This window comes from Pleurodeles waltl, chromosome 2_1 (genome assembly GCF_031143425.1).
Source record: "Pleurodeles waltl isolate 20211129_DDA chromosome 2_1, aPleWal1.hap1.20221129, whole genome shotgun sequence".
Lineage (NCBI taxonomy): Eukaryota > Metazoa > Chordata > Amphibia > Caudata > Salamandridae > Pleurodeles > Pleurodeles waltl.
In genome coordinates, this window is record NC_090438.1 from 135,294,039 (window position 1) to 135,316,486 (window position 22,448).

The 22,448-nt window shown below is 49.9% G+C and overlaps 1 protein-coding gene across 2 annotated transcripts in view; it reads left to right on the forward strand.

The window, feature by feature from the left end:
* LOC138262082 (probable global transcription activator SNF2L1) overlaps positions 1–22,448 on the forward strand; it is a 1,420,807-nt gene that overhangs the window by 1,238,290 nt on the left and 160,069 nt on the right. The gene's annotated exons all lie outside the window — the stretch shown is intronic.

Below are 22,448 nucleotides of genomic sequence, written 5' to 3' on the forward strand. Positions count from 1 at the left end.
GGCGACTGCCGGGGACGAAGATATCCAACGCCTGGAGAAGGACTGCACCTGCAGACCCCGACCACTGGTGCAGCAGTGACCAGCAGGCGGCCCTCATCCTTGCCCAGTCAGTGGCTTGCCCAAGAAGCCCCCCTGTGCCCTGCCTGCAACGTCTGAGTGACCCCCGGGTTCCTCCATTGAGTCCTATTACAAACCTGACACCCTGTTTGCCCACTGCACCGGCCGCCCCTGTGCCGCTGAAGGTGTGTTTTGTGTGCCTACTTTGGAGCCCCAGTGCTCTACTAAACCCCCTCAGTCTGTCGTCTGAGGACACAGGTACTTACCTGCTAGCAGACTGGAACCAGAGCACCCCCTGTCTCCATAGGCGCCCATGTTATTTGGGCTCCTCTTTGACCTCTGCACCTGACCGGCCCTGTGTTGCTGGTGCTGGATGTTTGGGGTTGAATTGAACCCCCAACGGTGGGCCACCTAATCCATGGAGACTGAACTTGAAAGTGCTTTACTTACCACATTAACCTAAGTGTACTTACCTCCCCCAGGAACTGTTCAATTTTGCACTGCGTCCACTTCTACATTAGATTATTGCCATTTTATGAAAAACTGTGTACATTACTGTTTTGGTTCGAAGTCCTAACTATACCTATGCAAAGTACCTTACATTTAATGTACTTACCTGCAATTTGAATCTTGTGGTTCCAAAATAAATTAAGAAAATAATATTTTTCTATATAAAAACCTATTGGCCTGGAGTTAAGTCATTGAGTGTGTGTTCTCATTTATTGCTTGTGTGTGTACAACAAATGATTAACACTACCATCTGATAAGCCTAACTGCTTGACCACACTACCACAAATAGAGCATCAGTATTATCTATTATTGCCGCTGTCAAGCCTCTTGGGGAACCCCTGGACTCTGTGCACACTATGGCGGTCATTCTGACCGCGGCGGTCGGCGGTCGCCGCCTGCCAAGCGGTTCCCGCCGAAAGACCGCTCCGCGGTCAAAAGACCGCGGCGGCCATTCCGGCTTTCCCGCTGGCCCGGCGGGCGACCGCCGGAAGACCGCCAGACGGCCCAGCGGGAAAGCCCCTTCAACAATGAAGCCGGCTCCGAATGGAGCCGGTGGAGTTGAAGGGGTGCGACGGGTGCAGTGGCACCCGTCGCGATTTTCAGTGTCTGCAAGCAGACACTGAAAATCTTTATGGGGCCCTGTTAGGGGGCCACTGCACTGCCCATGCCAGTGGCATGGGCAGTGCAGGAGCCCCCAGGGGCCCCACGACACCCGTTCCCGCCATCCAGGATGGCGGGAAGGGGGTCGGAATCCCCATGGCGGCGCTGCAAGCAACGCCGCCATGGTGGATTCCCTGGGCCAGCGGGAAACCGCCGGCTCCCATTTTCTGACCGCGGCTTTACCGCCGCGGTCAGAATCGCCCAGGAAGCACCGCCAGCCTGTTGGCGGTGCTTCCGCTGCCCTCCGCCCTGGCGGTCATGGACCGCCAGGGTCAGAATGACCCCCTATATCTCATTTTGATATAGTATACACAGAGCCAGCTTCCTACAAAAGGCATGCGTGGTAAAGACACACTCGTGGTTCAGACCGCGTTGTTCAGGCATGCGTGGTTCAGGCATACGTGATTGTGTCATACAACGTTCACATGTATGTTTGTCAGTAAACCTTAGATCTTACAATCTGGGGCCCTTGCTATCCCTGTATAGTGAGCTCCACTACTTCTCGTAGCAAAGTGGAATCAAGTAGAGACTGGTAACCAGCGTGGATTATTGCAGTCAAAGGACCACATGTACGAAAATCAGGTTTTGCGACTTGCAAATTGTGAGTCAGAGCGACTCGCAATTTGCATATCGCAAAACCTGATGTACAACAGGGTCAGTGACACTGTTTGCGATTCCCAATGGGGTCGCAAATGACCTACCTGATGAATATTCATGGGGTAGGTCGCAATTTGGGACCCCATTTGGAATGGCCGCCCTCACAGGGATGGTGGCCTGCTGGAGACAGCAGACCACCATGCAGTTTTTTTTATTTAAATGCAGCCCGTTTTCCTTAAAGGAAAACGAGATGCATTTCAAAATCAAAAATGAAATGTTTTCTTTTCATTTTTTCAGAGCAGGCAGTGGTCCGTGGGACCACTGCCTGCTCTGAAAAAATATTTTCGCTACCATTCACAAAGGGGAAGGGGTCCCATGGGGACGCCTTCCCTTTTGCGAATTGGTTAGCACCAGTTTGAAACTGGTGCTAACTGCAATTATTTTGCTACTGCATTCGGCATCACAGAACAATCATACATACCATCTGGATTCGGTATTAGGAAGGGACGCCCTTGTCACGGCCCTTCCTAATACTGAATCGCAAAACCCAAACTGCGATTTGGTAACAAGTTACCGAATCGCAGTTTGGGCTTTGTACATCCCAAATAGCATTTTTGAAGTCGCAAACGGGCCGATTTGCCGTTTGTGACTTGAAAACTGCTTCGTACATCTGGCCTAAAATTCTTGACAGGAAAAAATGCACCTCTTCGCTGTGCTTAAGTTTTGATGGAGACTTCTATCCACAAATTCCTCGCCTTTTGAATTTTCCCTACCACCATTAGGATGAAGGAGAAGCTTTATGTGGCCAAACATAAGGAATGGGGCAGATCACACTCCACACAGCATACCCACTCCTGCCCAAAGTGAGGGGCTCCGTCCAGGTCCCAGTCCCACTCTAAGTCTCCGTCCTCAGGTTATTCAAAGAGGAAGTTGCAGGACAAGTCCCACCATACACACAAGATGTCTAAGCTGGACTTGTCTCTGTCCATCACTTCCACTGTGGTGAGAAGTTGGTCAGTGGGCTCTTGTGGTATCTGACTAAACCAATCATCTGTCTTGGAGCCTGGTCTGAGGCATGCCCGAGTTCCCGACTGTCTTTGACCCCACAGAAGATAGAGGCCTTCAGAGAGGCTATGCTGCATATATTCTGAATGGTGTCAGCTCCCTCTAAATTGCTTTTGGGGTCCCAGAGCCACAGGAGGCTCCAGTCAAACTTATACAGTAAGGGCTTCAGCTGCCAGGGCCTGACCCAGCACCAACCGACCCTACTTAGCCTCCAATGAGGCCCCTACCGGTGCTGCCCTGCACATTTATTTCTGCACCTTGTGCCTCCTCTACTTCGCCCACCCTAGCGCCACCCTTAACATCTGCTTCCCATCTGGAGCACGTCGGCCCACCCTACACTTCTGACACGTTGTGAAATCACCAAGACATAGCCTCAGACTTTGGTGGAACCTCAACATCTCCCTGAATGCACATACTACTGCTTACTGGAAGCCTTTTTCAATTCAGATTCTGAAGGCTTTCAACATTTTCTACAGGAGGAGAATCACAATAAGACAGATAATTTATTGCCTCCATAGTATACTACTGCTGACCTGTATTTAGACTTTTTGAATGCCAGTGGTCTAGATACCTTGTGAGGCAGTGGTGAGTTCATCACTGGGTCTACCCACAGAGCAGAGTGCCTCTTTTGCAGTTGTAGTCCACAAAGGAGAAGTACAGCTATTTACAAGAGAGGCTAAGGCAAACCTACTGATGTCATGCAGGTTATACCTGACATCCTTCTCCTGCATTCGGAGGAGTCTCTTCATATTTGTCCTTTTGCGGGACATTATCTTGGTGATGCTGTGGAAGAGTTGGGATGTATACCTCCCATTTCTCATGTTGATCAGCCTCCTTTAGAGGACAACTGGCTAGCTGACCTAGATGCGGCTAGTGGCTTGGGCTCTTCCTCAGCCTTTGGCCTTCTTTCCACCCCTGGGCCTTGTTACGGAGGTGAATTCCTCTATAGCTGGCATGCTGAGACGGGTTGCTGTGGATTTGAATCTGACACTTCCTTCCATGGAGTTGACTACTGAGCCTCTTAGTTACATCCTTCATCAAGGCCAAACAGAGTTTGAGCCAGTGCTTCCTTATTTTGAAGTCCTACATAACATTTTTTTAGGGGCTTGGGCTAAGCTTGATATATGGGCCTGTGTAGATCAAGCTATATCTTACAGGCAGAGACCTACCCCTGGTTATCTGTTCTGTCTTATGCTACATACTATTCATCATAGTTTGGTGGTACAGGCTGCTTTGGCCTCCCAAGATATTGAATCTCTTCCACATGTCCCGTCTGACAGAGATTCCAGGAGTCTTGATGCTTGCTGCAGGCATATTTCTTTCCTCAACCAGTTTTGCTCTATTAATACATCTTGCATTCTTGGATGTTTTTCCCATTCTTTATGGGATTCATTGGCATGTGTCCTGCCGTCCCTTCCGGATGGTCAGAAGGCAGCTAAGTTGATCATTCGTTGTGGTATGGATACTACTGACTGTGGGTTGGACAATGGCCTCTTCAGTTGCACTGTGTTGGGGAGCGTGGTTACGTGCCACTGGATTTTCGGAGGCTGTTCAAGCCACATTGATAGACATGCCTGGTTGTGGTTCCCATTTATTTGGTGCACAGGCTGACTCTGCTTTAAGGCGTTTCTGAGACAGTAGGTGTGGATCAACAAATAAAATTAGTTCCTGTCTACCCTTTTCTCAGTAATACCTCTGCGTCAAGCTTGTAGTGAGGATATTTGTCTTTACTCATTCTCAAAGATGAGCCATGTTTTGGCAGTGCTGTAATACTTTTTCTGTTCTGTGCCTATCCCACCTAATGATGGCACCTGATGGGGTGTTCCTGCTTTCAGCAGATGTTATTTTTCCTTATATTGTTAAGGATAGATTATTGGGGTACATATTACCCTGGGAATCTATGGAGGTGTGTAGGAAAGTAGGCTCTTTCTAGCTCGATAACCCTCACTTTTGGCCTGTTTGTCGGTGTGTTTGACTGTGTCTACTGGGTTCCTGCTAACCATGACCTCTGTAATTATGCTCTCTCCCCTAAATGCAGTTGTTGGTAACTGTTGGCACACTGGTGCCCCATTATAAGTCCCTAGTATTTGGTACCTAGGTACCCAGGGCATTGGGGCTCCATGGGATACCTATGGGCTGCAGCATATATATTGCCACCCATATGGAGCCCAAGCAGAGGGTTCTGCAGGACTGCCATTGCAGCCTGCATGAAAAGGTGCAAGCACCCTTTCACTGCCACTCTTCACTGCACCGGGTCACTCATAAGTCACCCCTATGGCAGGCCTTCCAGCCCAGAGGGCAGGGTGCAAAGTACCTGTGTGTGAGGGCACACCTACACTAGCAGAGGTGCCCCCACAAACTTCAGGCCCGTTTTCCCAGACTTCATGAGTGCGAGGACGCTATTTTATGTGTTTACTGGACATAGGTCAATACCTATGTCCTGCTACATAATGGTAACTCTGAACATAGTAATGTTTGGCATCAAACATGTTGTAATCATACCCTAATGCTTTTGCAGGCGCTGGTTGTATGATTCCATGCACTCTGGGGACTCCTTAGAGGACTCCCAGTATTGCCATTACAGCCTTCTGAGGGTTTCCAGGCAGCCCAAGCTGCTAACACCTCCCAGACAGTTTTCTGCCCTCCTGTTGCTTGAGAAGCTTGAACCCTGAAGGCATAACAAAGGGTTTCCTTTTGTGAGAAGGGTGTTACAGGCTTGGGAGGGGTAGCCTCCCCAGGCCACTGGCAATGCTTTGAAGGGCACATTTGGTGCCCTCCTTGCATAAACCAGTCTGCACCGGTTCAGGGACCCCCAGTCCCTGCTCTGGCGCAAAACTGGACACAGGAAAGGGGAGTGACCACTCCCCTGTCCATGACCACCCCAAGGGTGGTGCACAGAGCTCCTCCAAAGGGTCCCTGGGTTTTGCCATCTTGGATTCAAGGTTGGCAGGGAACTCTGGTAGCATCTGAGTGGCCAGTGCAAGCAAGTAACGTCGGAGCCCTCTCCAGATAGGTGGTCACCCAGCTAGGTGACTGTTAGAAATGGGGTCTTTGGTTGACAGTCAGGTTACCCCCTGTTCAAGCAAGGACCCTCACTCTAGTTAGGATAAAAGAGAATCACCCTCAGCTAACCCCTGCTTACCCCCTTGGTAGCTTGGCAGAGCAGTAGGCTTAACCTCAGAGTGTTGGGCGTAAAGTATTTGTACCAACACACACAGTAACTTAATGAAAACACTACAAAATGACACAACACCAGTTTAGAAAAATAGGAAATATTTATCTAGACAAAACAAGACCAAAACGACAAAAATCCAACATACACAAGTCAAGTTATGATTTTTTAAAGGTTTAAAATAAAAAGAGTCTTTAGGTAGTTGTAACAACACACTAGCGCTGCTAGCGTGTAAATGTACCTGGTTTGCGTCAAAAATAACCCCGCACGGGCGGTGTGCGTCGAAAGTAACCCTGCACGGCTGTGTGCGTCGAAAACAACTCGGCACGGCGGTGCGTGTTGAAAAAGCCAGCCACACGACGATCCGAAAGTCCCGCGGCGCAGGGTGCGATCTCTCAGCCTCCGTCAGCGATGCTGCGCGTCGTTTCTCCTGCTCCGGGCGTCGGTTTTTCGGTCGCGTTTCCTGCGGCGTCGTTTCTCAGCTGCGGAACCGGCGTCGCGTCGTTTTCTCAGCCGCGATCGGATTCGCGTCGATCTTTTCTCCGCACGGCGCTCGGTGCGTGTATTTCTGTCCTTAGGCTGCCAGCCTCTCCTTTCAGGGTCCCAGGAACTGGAAGGGCACCACAGAGCAGAGTAGGGGTCTCTCCAGAGACTCCAGGTGCTGGCAGGAAGAAGTCTTTGCTATCCCTGAGACTTCAACAACAGGAGGCAAGCTCTACATCAAGCCCTTGGAGATTTCTTCTTCAAGATGGAAGGCACACAAAGTCCAGTCTTTGCCCTCTTACTCTGGCAGAAGCAGCACTGCAGGAAAGCTCCACAAAGCACAGTCACAGGCAGGGCAGCACGTTTTCCTCAGCTATCAGCTCTTCTCCAGGCAGAGGTTCCTCTTGGTTCCAGAAGTGTTTCTGCAGTTTGTAAGTTTGGGTGCCCTTCTTATACCCATTTTAGTCTTTGAAGTCACCTTCCTTCAAAGGGGACTCACACCTTCTTGTGAAATCCTGCCTTGCCCAGGCAAGGCCTCAGACACACACCAGGGGGTTGGAGACAGCATTGTCAGAGGCAGGCACAGTCCTTTCAGATGAGAGTGACCACTCCACCCCTCCCTCCTTGCAGAGATGGCTAATCAGGAAATGCAGATTACACCCCAGCTCCCTTTGTGTCACTGTCTGGTGTGAGGTGAAAAACAACCCAACTGTCAAACTGACCCAGACAGGGAATCCACAAACAAGGCAGAGTCACAGAATGGTTTAAGCAAGAAACTGCTCACTTTCTAAAAGTGGCATTTCCAAACTCACAATCTTAAAATCAACTTTACTAAAAGATGTATCTTTAAATTGTGAGTTCAGGGATCCCAAACTCCACATGTCCATCTACTCTCTAGGGGAATCTACACTTTAATCATATTTAAAGGTAGCCCCCATGTTGGACTTTTGGCCATACGCATGGTCATCCCTAGTCTTTTTGCCTCCTTCCTCCTGGTTTTTCTGACCTTTCGCTGTTGGCTCTAGGACTCTGAGCACTTTATCACTGCTGACCAGTGTTAAAGTGCAGGTGCTCTCCCATCTAAAGTTGGTATGATTGGCTTATACCTGATTGGCATATTTAATTTACCTATAAGTCCCTTGTACAGTGGTATCTCTATACCCAGGGCCTGTAAATTAAATACTACTAGTGGGCCTGCAGCGCTGCTTGCGCCACCCACTAAAGTAGACTTTCAAACCTGTCTCAGGCCTGCTAGCGCAGGGCCTGTGTGCGCAGTTTTCTGCCACAGGGACCTGGCATCTAAAATTACTTGCCAGGCCCAGGACTCCCCTTTTACTACATGTAAGTCACCCCTAAAGTACGCCCTGTGGGCAGGGTGCCATGTATGTAGAAAGGCAGGACATGTGCCATATTGCATGGCCTGTCCTGGTAGTGACAAACAGCCTAACTTGGTGTCTCACTGCTGTGAGTGCTGCCTTCTCATAGGATTGCATTAGAAATGCCCTGCCTTATGTGTAGGGGTATTGTCTGATTTATGAGGGCTAGCGTAGGCGTGTTTGGTATGGTTGTGATGGTGATAATAAATACTGCTTACTGGTGTGGGTGTATTTTTTATTACTATCACAGAAATGCCACTTCTAGAAAGTGCGCATTTATCTGTGCTTATGATTCTGGTGTTTTGCAGCTTGACTCCAATCCACGTCTGGGCAGAGTGACAGTTGGGGCTTTGTGCATACTTTTCAGACAGCCTGTACACAGGGAGGGTGGAGGTGTCACTGAGGTGCATCTACATACTGAATAGTCTTCCTGGGCTGAGAGAAGGGAGAGGCGGGGCACACCTACATTTGTAAAGGCTGTGCCCTGGCCTCACACAATAGGGTCGTTAACCCCCCACTGATGTTTGGAGCCTGTGCTGAAAGGAGAGAGGGGGCACTCCCAGAACCAGTTGTAACTGGCTGGAACCTCCTCTCCCTGTCATTGTAAAACACTGTAAAAAAAGGACTATAAGTACAGGGGAATTTTCCCCACAATTTGAACATCCTTGGAACTTGAAACTGGACACAGAACGCTGATGAATGGACTCACCAGGAAACCGCCATGGACTGCTGCTGCTGTGCTAACCTGTGACCTGCCTGGTCACTAGGAGGAACTGCCACCATCTGCACCCCTTGTGCTGGCCTGTAGCTGGGCCCACCAGCCCTGTGCTCCTTCTTGTTTAGTTGTTCCCAGGGGCAGGGTGCTGTGGCCCCTGACCCCTGCAACGATCTTTTACATCCTTGCCCAGGATGCTTTAAGAGAAAAAGGCATTATTTTTCAGGGTTGAAGTTGCTGCGGTGCTATCGCGCTTTAAAAGCGCTTTTCTTGGACTACAGGAAATCACCGCCGCAGCCCGGGCTTTTAATGGTGCCCTCGCGCTGTCTGGAGCGCGTTTCGGCTACAAAGAAAATCACCGCCGCAGCCCGGGTAGGGCTGTCTGTTTAAAGCGCGAGGATCGCGCTGACTTTAGTGCCCCCGGGGCACTGCACGGAGTAAAGGAAGGAGCTATCACGCTCCTATCGTGCTCCCGGGGGACGCGCGCTTTGTGGAGCGCCCCCGGGGCACCAGCAGGCCCCACCTGGGGCCGCAACGTCATCCGAGGGAGAGGAGGACGCCTCTCCCTCCCTCACAGGAGTCCCGGAGGCAGAGGGAGAGGAGGACGCCTCTCCTCCCTTGCAGGAGTCCCGGAGGACTCTCCTGCCATTTCGGGCCGGGCGGCAGCCTCACTGGAGGCTCGCCCTGGCCACCGGCTCTTTTGTTGGCCCCCGCGTGGGCCAGTAGCATTATAACTGGGAGTCTCCCCGGTGCGAGGGCCAGTATAGGCCCCGGGAGACCCCAGGAGTTAGCGGGTCCCCGGTGGGGCCCGCGTTTCACCCAGGAGGGGGTGCGAGGCGCCCCCCTCCACCTTCAAGGATTTCCCTTACTTGGGCCCCCCCCTGGAGAGGGCCGGTGGAGGCCCAGGGGGCCCCCCAATGATCCCGGGTCCCAGAAGGGGCCCGGCCAGGAATCAGAGAGGGTGCGTGCTGCCCCTCTCTATCTGCCAAGTCTAGGGAGGCCCCCGTTTTGCGCAGAAGAGCGCCGGGGGCCCCATTATTCGTTTTGGGCACTGGAGGTGCCTTTTCATCATTTTTCAGGTACTTTAAAACGGACTAATGTAACGTTGATTTAAAGTTCTTTTTACAGACTTTGTAATTATGTTATATTGCCTGCCTGTTCTATGATGTGTTTACATATGTGTGCACATGTTCCTTTTATGGGCATGACTTGCTAATATGTTTGCTTAACTTGCCATAGGTTTTCTAATGTTCCTACTATGGGCGTTTTATGATATGCTTATGACAAGTGTTCTAATGTGATAACGTGTTTCCTGACTACTGCTTATGTTGCAGAATACTGAGTAACCTGTGTGTTATGTGTGACTACTGCTAGTTTGCAGAGTAATTAATGTGTAACGTGTTCTGACAACTGCTAAGGTAGCAGGATAGTACTGTTATGTGATGTTGGTCTAATAATTACGTTGTGTACAATACAGTGTATTTTTATATAATCTGGTGTTGTGTTTCCTTTGTGGTGGGGATATTGCGTCACATGTATGTGTGTGTTGTGCAAACGCTTTACGCATTGCCTCCGGGTTAAGCCTGACTGCTCGTGCCAAGCTACCAAGGGGGTGAGCAGGGGTTATCTTGGACGTGTAACTCCCTTGCCCTGACTAGAGTGGGTAAGTTCTGCCTGGCTGAGGTACATACCCTAGCCAACCAGAAACCCCATTTCTAACACCCCATATTATCCTATGAGAGAGACAGACCTTGCAACAGTGAAAACGAAATTGGCAGTATTTCACTGTTAGGACATATAAACCACATTACTATATGTCCTACCTTATCCATACACTGCACCCTGCCCTTGGGGCTACCTAGGGCCTACCTTAGGGGTGCCTTACATGTAAGGAAAGGGAAGGTTTAGACCTGGCAAGTGGGTACACTTGCCAAGTCGAATTTACAGTGTAAAATTACACATACAGACACTGCAGTGGCAGGTCTGAGACATGATTACAGAGCTACTTATGTGGGTGGCACAACCAGTGCTGCAGGCCCACTAGTAGCATTTGATTTACAGGCCCTGGCACCTCTAGTGCACCTTACTAGGGACTTACTAGTAAATCAAATATGCCAATCATGGATAAACCACTTACACACAATTTAAACAGGAGAGCATATGCACTTTAGCACTGGTTAGCAGTGGTAAAGTGCTCAGAGTTGAAAAGCCAACAGCAACATGTCAGAAAAAAATAGGAGGCAGGAGGCAAAAAAGACTGGGGATGACCCTGCATAAGCAAAAGTCCAACACGACCCCCTACCAGCCTAAAGCCAGGGGAGAACAATCAATACCTTGATGTACTTCCCTGATTGGGGCGATAGAACAGGGACCCAGGCCCACAACAGCAGGGGCATGTTCCAGTTCTACGCCTTCCTGACTCCAGTTGGATCCCTCTGTCCATACTCTCAGGGCCCACTAAGCTAACCCAGGGGGAACCCTTCTCCACATCTACAGACACCATCTGTGTAACACCTAACTTTACTTTGCTCACAGATGTATTGCAATGGGCAGATAGTACCACCAGGGCCAACACAGTGGTGTTGCCCACTCCACCCCCGGGGTGTGACTCTCGTCCTCCCCCCCCCAGGGGCAACTCTGTCCACCAGGACAGCAAGCCACAGTGGCCCCAGACAACTGTCAGGGATGAGAGCCCGACCTCAGGCCTCTCTAACCACTGTGACTGTGGAGAGTGGGGGGTGGTAGCCCCAGGTGCCTGGCACCCTTTGACCACTCTCTCTTCCACCAGGTCAGGGATGTTAACCTGACCCTGGTCCTCTCCTCTGGGGCTCTGTACCCTCCCTGCAGAAGCGGCACCCCCAGAGTCAAAAACTGTCAGGGTGCTTGTAGAAGCAGTCCTGCACAATTCTTCCATCAGTGCAGGGATGTTAACCTGCAACTGATCCTCCAACCTGGGGTCTGTACCTTCAGGTTGGACTAGGGCCAGGGGTGAGGCTTCCCTCCCCCTGCCCTCTCTTCTGGGGTCCTGAACCACCCAACTAGGAGTGGCCCCCCCAGAAGACAACATGGTAGGGGCACTGTTAGCAGTAGCCCCTTCCTCCAGGTCAGGGGGGACACCCTTAACCTGGCCTCCCAATCCAGGGTCTGTACCCACAGACTGGATCACTGCCTGGCAAACCAGGGCTTCCTGGGGGGCATACCTACCCCCCACCAGGTCAGAGTTTACCCTCTGAGCCTGGTCATCCAACCTAGGGTCACCACCCTGCGGTTGAACCACTGCCTGGCACACCAGGACTTCCTTGGGAGCACACTTACCCCCCATCAGGTCAGAGTTTACCCCCTGAACCTGATCATTCAACCCAGAGTCACCACCCTGCGGTTGAACCATTGCCTGGCACACCAGGACTTCCAGGGGGGCACACTTACCCCCCTCAAGGGACACACTGTCCCGAAGGGCCACACAAGAGTCTGGCTGGCGCAGGTCCCCTGACCTCTGCCCATCTGACAGAGTCTGGATTCCCCCCAACCCAGAAATGGTCTCACCAAGGTCATTCATGGGGGGCTCTGCTCTCAGAGCTGACCCCTGACCCTCCAGGTTCTCCACTGGGGTCCGCAACCCCCTCTCAACCCTCTGTCTGGACTTCTGCACCCCCTCACTAGGAGTGGTACTGCCAGACACCAGAACTGGTGGGATGCTGGTTACAGCCGCCCCCCCAAGTTCTCCTGACACTGTGGGGTCTCCCTCAACAGATGGCCCTATGGTACAGGCTAGGCTCCCCTCCTGGTGTTCCCGCAGGGAACCCTCCTGGACCTGGGACCGGATCTCGGGCACCTTGGGCCTCAACCCATCCCCATTCCCTCTCCTCTGAGACTGGACATGGGGTCCCTCACCCATCCCACTACACTGGGACCTACCTGGGACACTACAATCCTTCCCTACCTCACCTGGTTGGGAACTACCTAGACCACTCCTCTCAGGAGCACCCCCAAATGCCTCTTCAGACTCTCTGGTACTCACCCAGAAGTCTGCCTCCATTGTAAGCTCCCTGGGGTCAGAGAACTCACACTCCACCTGGTGTTGGCATAGCTCTGGAAAATAAGGACTAGACATATGCTCTCCAGCAATTACATCACTCAGCCCCTCACATGAATTAACCAAAGTACCCTTCACCCAATCATCCAGTGACTCTGCTTTGACAAAGCACCCCACATCACCCTCCTGAGACTGGTGAGACAGTACCTGACTGTCCCTGACACTCAACCCACACTCTTCTGGGATGTCTTCACACTCCATAACCAGGACTTCTACCTGGGGGGAACCCCTCTCCCTGTCACTCTCAACTAGAGTCAGTAGAGTGTCCCTCCCACCAGTAGGAATATGACTCCCCATGCCAGTTCCCCAATCCACCTCAGGGACCCTGTGCATCACTGGAGCTACCTCATACCCCTGAACCTCCTGGCGTGTGTTAACTCCCTCCTTCAAGTAGGGCACCACCTCTCTGGGCATGTGCACTTCTGCAGCATCACTGGATATACAATTGTTGCTGCCACCATTCCAGCTGGACTCAGCCCTCATGACTTCCAGCTCTTTCAATTTAAGCTCGTAAGCATAAATCATTTTTTTAATCTCTAAGTTCCTCCTCCTTTCTTCCAACTCCCAATCGAGCTTTTTCAGCTCCCATTGGTACTCCCTCTCTGCCTGTCTGTCCTGTAACTCTTCAGGAGTCAGACCCTTGGGTGACACCCTGCCATCCCTCCTGGGGACCCTCCCCCCAGGCGTAACAGGTTCCTCCACTACACCACTGTGTATCCTCTGCACTTCCCCCCCCATATTCTCCTCCTCTGTGTGCCTTCCAGCCTTCTTGATTGTCACCCAGGCCCTCTGTGCCTGTTGCAGCTCCCCCTCCCTGGTGGAGCTCTCAGTGGGACAGTCAAGATCTTTAAGGAACTGTTTCAATTGAGCAACTGAGTACTCCTTCAGTTTCTCCATTTCAAACACAGCTCCAGCTGTTGCATCTCCAGATTGAGACATGATGGTCACAAGTGCAAAGTTCCAAAAGGCAGAAAAAAATAATTTCCCAATGAAGTAAAAAGAATCAGTCAAGGGATCAGCAAAATCATGGAAGTAGAATAAAAAGAGTCCTTAAGAGAAAAATCAAAAGATCACCAAACAAGTAGTATGTGGTCACGTAGTGGTCTGAGATCAAAACAGTAGTGTACACTTAATTACTGTATGTCAAGTACAAACACAAGTCCAATCCCGACCGCTGGTCACCAATGTTAGAAATGGGGTCTTTGGTTGACAGTCAGGTTACCCCCTGTTCAAGCAAGGACCCTCACTCTAGTTAGGATAAAAGAGAATCACCCTCAGCTAACCCCTGCTTACCCCCTTGGTAGCTTGGCAGAGCAGTAGGCTTAACCTCAGAGTGCTGGGCGTAAAGTATTTGTACCAACACACACAGTAACTTAATGAAAACACTACAAAATGACACAACACCAGTTTAGAAAAATAGGAAATATTTATCTAGACAAAACAAGACCAAAACGACAAAAATCCAACATACACAAGTCAAGTTATGATTTTTTAAAGGTTTAAAATAAAAAGAGTCTTTAGGTAGTTGTAACAACACACTAGCGCTGCTAGCGTGTAAATGTACCTGGTTTGCGTCAAAAATAACCCCGCACGGGCGGTGTGCGTCGAAAGTAACCCTGCACGGCTGTGTGCGTCGAAAACAACTCGGCACGGCGGTGCGTGTTGAAAAAGCCAGCCACACGACGATCCGAAAGTCCCGCGGCGCAGGGTGCGATCTCTCAGCCTCCGTCAGCGATGCTGCGCGTCGTTTCTCCTGCTCCGGGCGTCGGTTTTTCGGTCGCGTTTCCTGCGGCGTCGTTTCTCAGCTGCGGAACCGGCGTCGCGTCGTTTTCTCAGCCGCGATCGGATTCGCGTCGATCTTTTCTCCGCACGGCGCTCGGTGCGTGTATTTCTGTCCTTAGGCTGCCAGCCTCTCCTTTCAGGGTCCCAGGAACTGGAAGGGCACCACAGAGCAGAGTAGGGGTCTCTCCAGAGACTCCAGGTGCTGGCAGGAAGAAGTCTTTGCTATCCCTGAGACTTCAACAACAGGAGGCAAGCTCTACATCAAGCCCTTGGAGATTTCTTCTTCAAGATGGAAGGCACACAAAGTCCAGTCTTTGCCCTCTTACTCTGGCAGAAGCAGCACTGCAGGAAAGCTCCACAAAGCACAGTCACAGGCAGGGCAGCACGTTTTCCTCAGCTATCAGCTCTTCTCCAGGCAGAGGTTCCTCTTGGTTCCAGAAGTGTTTCTGCAGTTTGTAAGTTTGGGTGCCCTTCTTATACCCATTTTAGTCTTTGAAGTCACCTTCCTTCAAAGGGGACTCACACCTTCTTGTGAAATCCTGCCTTGCCCAGGCAAGGCCTCAGACACACACCAGGGGGTTGGAGACAGCATTGTCAGAGGCAGGCACAGTCCTTTCAGATGAGAGTGACCACTCCACCCCTCCCTCCTAGCAGAGATGGCTAATCAGGAAATGCAGATTACACCCCAGCTCCCTTTGTGTCACTGTCTGGTGTGAGGTGAAAAACAACCCAACTGTCAAACTGACCCAGACAGGGAATCCACAAACAAGGCAGAGTCACAGAATGGTTTAAGCAAGAAACTGCTCACTTTCTAAAAGTGGCATTTCCAAACTCACAATCTTAAAATCAACTTTACTAAAAGATGTATCTTTAAATTGTGAGTTCAGGGATCCCAAACTCCACATGTCCATCTACTCTCTAGGGGAATCTACACTTTAATCATATTTAAAGGTAGCCCCCATATTATCCTATGAGAGAGACAGACCTTGCAACAGTGAAAACGAAATTGGCAGTATTTCACTGTTAGGACATATAAACCACATTACTATATGTCCTACCTTATCCATACACTGCACCCTGCCCTTGGGGCTACCTAGGGCCTACCTTAGGGGTGCCTTACATGTAAGGAAAGGGAAGGTTTAGACCTGGCAAGTGGGTACACTTGCCAAGTCGAATTTACAGTGTAAAATTACACATACAGACACTGCAGTGGCAGGTCTGAGACATGATTACAGAGCTACTTATGTGGGTGGCACAACCAGTGCTGCAGGCCCACTAGTAGCATTTGATTTACAGGCCCTGGCACCTCTAGTGCACCTTACTAGGGACTTACTAGTAAATCAAATATGCCAATCATGGATAAACCACTTACACACAATTTAAACAGGAGAGCATATGCACTTTAGCACTGGTTAGCAGTGGTAAAGTGCTCAGAGTTGAAAAGCCAACAGCAACATGTCAGAAAAAAAATAGGAGGCAGGAGGCAAAAAAGACTGGGGATGACCCTGCATAAGCAAAAGTCCAACAGTGACCAATCCCCCTTTCAGGGCTATTTAGGGTATCTCTCTTGGGTGGTTCCTCTGATTCGGATTGCAAGACTCCTGCAGGAATCCTCTGCAACCTCCACTTCGACTTCTGACAGAAGAAACTGCATCTGGACTCTTCCGGACTCTACTAGCTGCAACAAAGGAGCAACATTGTATCTACGGCTCCATCCAGCAACTGCAACATTTCCCAGGTCGTGCATCCTCTGAGGACAGCCCGTCTTCAGCCTGCATCATAAAGAAGAAGGAATTTCCCTGGGGGTGAAGGAGGCCCTCCCCTGCTTCTGCAGGCACCAACTGCGATGACGACCAGCTGTGTGGATCCCCTCTCCTGCTGAGTTGCATGGATCTTGCATCACAGGCAGTGGACTGAAGTGGTCCTGACGGTCCTCTCTTCCAGCTGTCCCACTTGGGTGGAGGTAAGCCCTTGCCTGCCCACGCAAGACAGTACCCCTGTGCAGCTGCAAAGGCTTGTTGGCATCCTTTCCAAAGGATCTTCAGGCATCTTGAAGCTCCATCCCCCAGCGCTCCTTCCTGCTACGCACAACTACCTGAGTGGTTCTCCGGCTGTGTGGGAGCCTTTTTTGTAGTGCTGCAGGGCCTCTTCTGCGACTCTCCTATCCCCATCCTGTGGGACTCCTGTGGGCGCTGCCTGGGCTTCTGTGGGTTTTCTGTGTCGCTGAGGTCCCCCTCTGATTCTCCCTCCTAGGTAGAGTTCACCTGCTCCTTCCTGGTCCACTTTCCGCTAACTGCGAGTTTTGCGTGTGCCAAGACTTGTTGGCAGAACCCGAAGACGCAAACCAGACTGCGATCCTCCTTCCGGCGTGGGACATCACCTGCCTCCTCCAGGAACCCGACTTCATCTTCTTGGATGCAGTGCTGACTCTTCTTCACCGGTGGTTCACTTCTTGCACCGTCATCGTAGTGGGTAGGGGCTCCTGCCCTCCCTGGACTCTGGTGTGCTCCTTGGACTTGGTCCCCTTCTTCCACAGGTCCTCTTGTCCAGGAATCCTCTGTTGGTGTCTTGCAGTCTCTTCTGGGTTTTGAATAGTTCTTCTTCTCTGTGTGTGTTCTGGGAAACTTACTGTGCTTTTCTCCTGTTTTACTGGTTGCTGGGGTGGGTTGTGGTACTTACCTTTGGGCTTTCTTAGTACTCCCAGCTTTCCTCTACACACTACACTTGCCCAGATGGGGGACTGACTTTCGCATTCCACTTTCTTAGTATATGGTTTGTGCTCCCCCTAGGCCCATTTCTAACTATTGTGATTTTCACTAATTGCACTCTTTTCTAACTGTTTTTATGCCTATTTCTGCATACCAGTGTATATAATTTGTGTATTACTTACCTTCTAAGGGAGTATAGTCTCTATGGTATTTTTGGTATTTGTGTCACCCTAATAAAGTACCTTTATTTTTGTAACACTGAGTGTTTTCTTTCATGTGTGTAAGTACTTAGTGTGACTACAGTGGTATTGCATGAGCTTTGCATGTCTCCTAGATAAGCCTTGGCTGCTCCACAGCTACCTCTAGAGAGGCTGGCTTCTAGACACTGCCTAAACTACACTAATAAGGGATAACTGGACGTGGTATAATGTGTAAGTAAGATAGGTACCCACTACACACCAGGCCAACCTCCTACAATTTGTAGGCCAGAGATGTCACCAAATCTATGCAGCAGGGTGATCACTCTGGGCAATGCCTCATCTGCATTTTGTAGAAAGAGGAGCATATCATCTGTGTACAATGTAGCGTAGTGCGTTATTCTCTGGGCAGTCACTCCACAATATGCTATTCCGGATCTTGCTTTAGCTGCCAGAGGTTCGATCACAAGGACGAACAGCAGCGGGGAAAGAGGGCACCCCTGTCTGATATCGCAATGTATAGTGTAGGATTTAGAAATATGTCACACTGTTTTGACTGGCTGTGAGATTAGAGTAAAGGAATTTGACCCAATTAATAAACCATCACAGGATATAAGTAATCCCAGTGGAGGCTAGCAAAGGCCTTTTCTATGTCAATTGATCCGATCATTGCTTCAGGGTAGGTCGTGGGGACAAAATCAAGTATCTCTAGTAGTCCCCTTATGTTCCAGCCTGTACTACGCATGGGTATAAAACTGGTTTGGTCTGCGTGGATCATGGTTGTCATTCGAGGGAGGAGACAGGTGGCCAGTATTCTGATCAATATGTTATAATCTATGTTAAGCATGGATAAGGACCAGTATGCTCTTACTTCGTGTGCTGGGCGTTTACGTTTTAACAGGGGAACCATCAGAGCTTCCTTAGTTGTTATGGGAAGATGGCCTCTGTTGCATGCTTTAGAGCTCAGCCAGTCTTAGGGCTAGGTCTTCTATGTATGTGGCGTAAAACTCAAGAGGAAGGCCATCCGTTCCTGGTATCTTTCCTCTGGCCATACTTTTAATTGCGGCCTGTACTTCGTGTGGTGTGATGTTCTCTCCTAATTTGTTTGCCTCCTCTGGGCAGATAGTGGGTAGCTCTAAATAGGCAAGGAAGTCCGCTATCTGCTGAGGTTCCAGTTCTCCTGGTGCGTCATAGTATCCAATGAAGTGGTCATTTATTGCCCTTTGAGCATAAAGTCAGGTGCCACACTCAGATTCTGCCTCGAGGAGAAAGGATCCTCTAGTGGCAGGGTTAGCTAGCCAAGCCAAGAGTGCACCAGCCTTATCCAGTTTTGTGTGTGCTCTAATCATATATTCGTGATAATCGAAGCACCACAACCTCTTGGTGAAGACCGCCACCTCCTTCTTTTTATTGAATAATTGCTGTTTCAGGTCGGAATTCCCCAGTCTCGGATTCTCTAACTAATAAAGTGCCCTTTGAGGTTCTTTAACCAGTGTACGCCTGAACGAAGCTGGCTCTGTATATACTATATCAAAATGAGACATAGTGTGCACAGAGTCCAGGGAATCACCAGAGGCTTAACAGAGGCTAAAGTAGATAATACTAATGCTCTCTTTTGTGGTAGTGTGGTCGAGCAGTTAGGCTTATCAGAGGGTAGTGCAAAGCATTTGTTGTACATCACAGACATTAGAAGAAGCACACACTCAATGACTTAACTCCAGACCAAATTGTTTTCAAATAGCAAAAATATATTTTATTAATTTATTTCTAGAACCACAAGATTCAAGTTGCAGGTAAGTACATCAATAAGAAAGTTTTTCACATATGTGTTAATATTACTTTGATTCAAATTTGCAAGTCATACAGTTTTGAACTAAATGGCAATAATCTGTTGTAAAAGTTGACACTCCAATTTTCAGAAACAGTTCCTGGGAGGGACAAAGAGTTAATACATTTTGAAGGTAAGTACACAACTTACAGTTCCAGTCTCCGGTCCCCAAACACCCACCACCAGCAACATGGGGCCGGCTGGGTGTAGAGGTCAGAGTTGAGGCAAATTTAACATGGGCTCCAATGGAGATTGGAGAGACTCGAATTCAGGTCTGCATGCAGGTAAGTACCCGTGTCTTCGGAGGGCAGACCTGGTGGTTTTAGAGGAGCACTGGGGGGCCCACAGGTAAGCACCAAACACACACCCTCAGCGGGTGCAGGGTGCAAACACGGCCTCAGGCTCCCAATGCCTTCCTATGAGGGCGTTGTCGTGGAGGACAGGAGAGGTCAACTCAGGGTGGGCACTTGTTTGGATTTGCCTGGGGATCCTCTCTAGTCAGTTGGGCCACCTGGACACGGGCCATGGGCATCGGGTGCAGAGTAATCAGGACTCGCAGGTCCGTGGAGGCTCTGGAGTCCTACGATGTAATTTTTTCTTGGACAGGGCCACTGTCTACAGGAGTTCTTGGTCCTCTGTGATGCAGGCAGTCCTCTGGAGGACACTGGCCCCGCAGAATGTGTTGCTTTCATTTGTAGAGCTCCTTAAAGCAGGAGACGGGCCGGTAGGGATGGGGCCAAGTCAGTTTTCATCTTCCTTCTACTCTGCTGGGGTTTCAGCTTAGCAGTCCTTCTTTCTTGTGAGATCGCCAGGAATCTGATGACCTGAGTTCCTGGGAGCCCTTAAATCCTGGATTTAGGGACATTACAGGGGTCAGAGGGCAGTATCCAATGGCTGCTGTCCCTGAGGGTGGCTACACCCTTCTTGTGTTCACTCCCATTGGGGAGGGGAACACAAACCTAACCCTACTGGTCCCTATCCCCCAAACTAAGATGGAGGATTGTGCTGGAGGGGGTCACCTCAGCTCTGGACATGTTAGGGATGGTCCCAGCAGGGGTGGTCACTCCTCCCTGCTTTCCCTAATTTTCCCTCCAGACTTGCCGCCAAAAGTGGGGCTTTGTCCAGGGGCGGGCAACTCCACTATTTGGAGTGTCCTGGGGTACTGTAACAAGAGGCTTGAGCCTTTGAGGCTCACCGCAATGTGTTACAGTTCCTGCAGTGGGGAGGTGTGAAGTACCTCCACCCATGACAGGTTTTGTTTCTGGCCACCGAGAGCACACAGGCTCTCACCCCATGTGGTCAGAAACTTGTCTGAAAGTTGCAGGCTGGCACAGACTGGTCAGTCCTGCACAAGCAGTTTGGTTAATGTATAAGGGGCGTCTCGAAGAAGCCCTCTTGGTGCATTTTTCGATTAATCCCACACTGGCATCAGTGTGGGTTTATTGTGCTGAGAAGTTTGATACCAAACACACAGTTTTCAGTGAAACCATTATGGAGCTGTGGACTTCATGATGACAAACTCCCAGGCTATATACTCAATACGGCTACACTGTACTTACAATATCAAAGAATGAACTTAGACACCGTAGGGGCATATTGCTCATGCAGATATGCCCTCACCTGTGGTATAATACACCCTGCCTTAGGTCTGTAAGTCCTACTAGAGGGGTGACTTACCTATGCAACATGCATTGGGTTGTGGGCATGGCACCCTGAGAGGGGTGCTATGCCGACTTTGCCTTTTTCACCCCACCAGCATACACGAGCTACAAAGGGAGTGTGCATGTGCTTGGTGAGGGGTCCCCCCAGGTGCATAATACATGCTGCAGCCTTTGGGGACCTTCCCTGGCCACAGTGCCCTTGCTACCATGGGTACCTTTTACAAGGGACTTAACTGTGTGCCAGTGGCGTGCCTATTGTATAAACAAAGGTACAGATTTGAGGAAAGAACACTGGTGCTGGGACCTTGTTAGCTCTCAGTCAAAGATGGCATTAATATCAGGACAAAAAGTGTGGGGGGGGGTGACCATGCCAACAAGGGTACTTCCCTACACAACCCTCTCCTAAACGAAAGAGGCTGCCACACACCATTCCCAAGAGAGTCTTCGTTATCTAAGCGGAAGAACCTGGAAAGTCCATCTGTATTGGCATGGGCAGTCCCAGGTGTCTGTTCTACTGAAAAGTCCATTCCCTGTAGGGATATGGACCACCTCAAAAGTTTAGGGTTCTCACCTTTCATTTGCATTAGCCATCTGAGAGGTCTGTGGTCAATTTGAACAATACAATGAGTAGCAAACAAGGATGGTGTTGGCTTTTTAAGGGACCAAACCAAAGCAAAGGCCTTCTTCTCAATGGCACTCCAATGCTGCTCCCTGGGGAGTACCCTCCTGCTAATGAAAGCAACAGGCCAGCCAAGGCCATCATCATTGGTTTGGGACAGGACCACTCCTATCCCATGTTCAGAGGCATCTGTCTGCACAATGGATCTGGAGCTTTGAAAACTGGTGCTGAACACATTGCCTCCTTCAGGGTGTCAAAGGTCTCTTGAGAGACAAGAGTCCATTTTACCGTTTTGGGCATCTTTTGGGAGGTCAGTTCTGTGAGGGCAGTCACAATGGATCCATACCCCTTCATAATCCTCCTATAGTAACCAGTCGAGCCAAGGAATGCCCTGACTTGAATCTGGATTTCAGAGCTTCTCAGTCCATATTTGTATGGATCTCGGGCTGTAAGGGTTGCTCTTGGCCTCCACCTACAAGGTAGCCCAAGTATATGACTGTGTCCTGCCCTGTTTGGCACTTTGATGCCTTAATAGTGAGGCCTGCTGATTGCAAAGCCTGCAAAACCTTCCCCAGGTGGATCAGGTGATCCTGCCAGGTGGAGCTAAAGACAGCAATATCATCTAGATATGCTGCACTGAAGGACTCCAAAGAAAGACTTGATTCACCAACCTTTAGAAGGTGGCAGGGTTATTGTTAAAGCCAAAAGGCATAACAGTAAACTGATAATGCCCACCAGGTGTACATAATGCTGTCTTTTCTTTTGCTCTAGGTGCCATCCTAATTTTCCAATACCCTGCAAAGTTACTTAAGAATTTGGCTGCATCTAATTTGTCAATTAATTTGTCTGCTTTTGTATAGGGTGTGCATCTGTCTTAGTGACAGAGTTTAGATCTCTATAGTCCACATAGAACCTAATTTCTCTC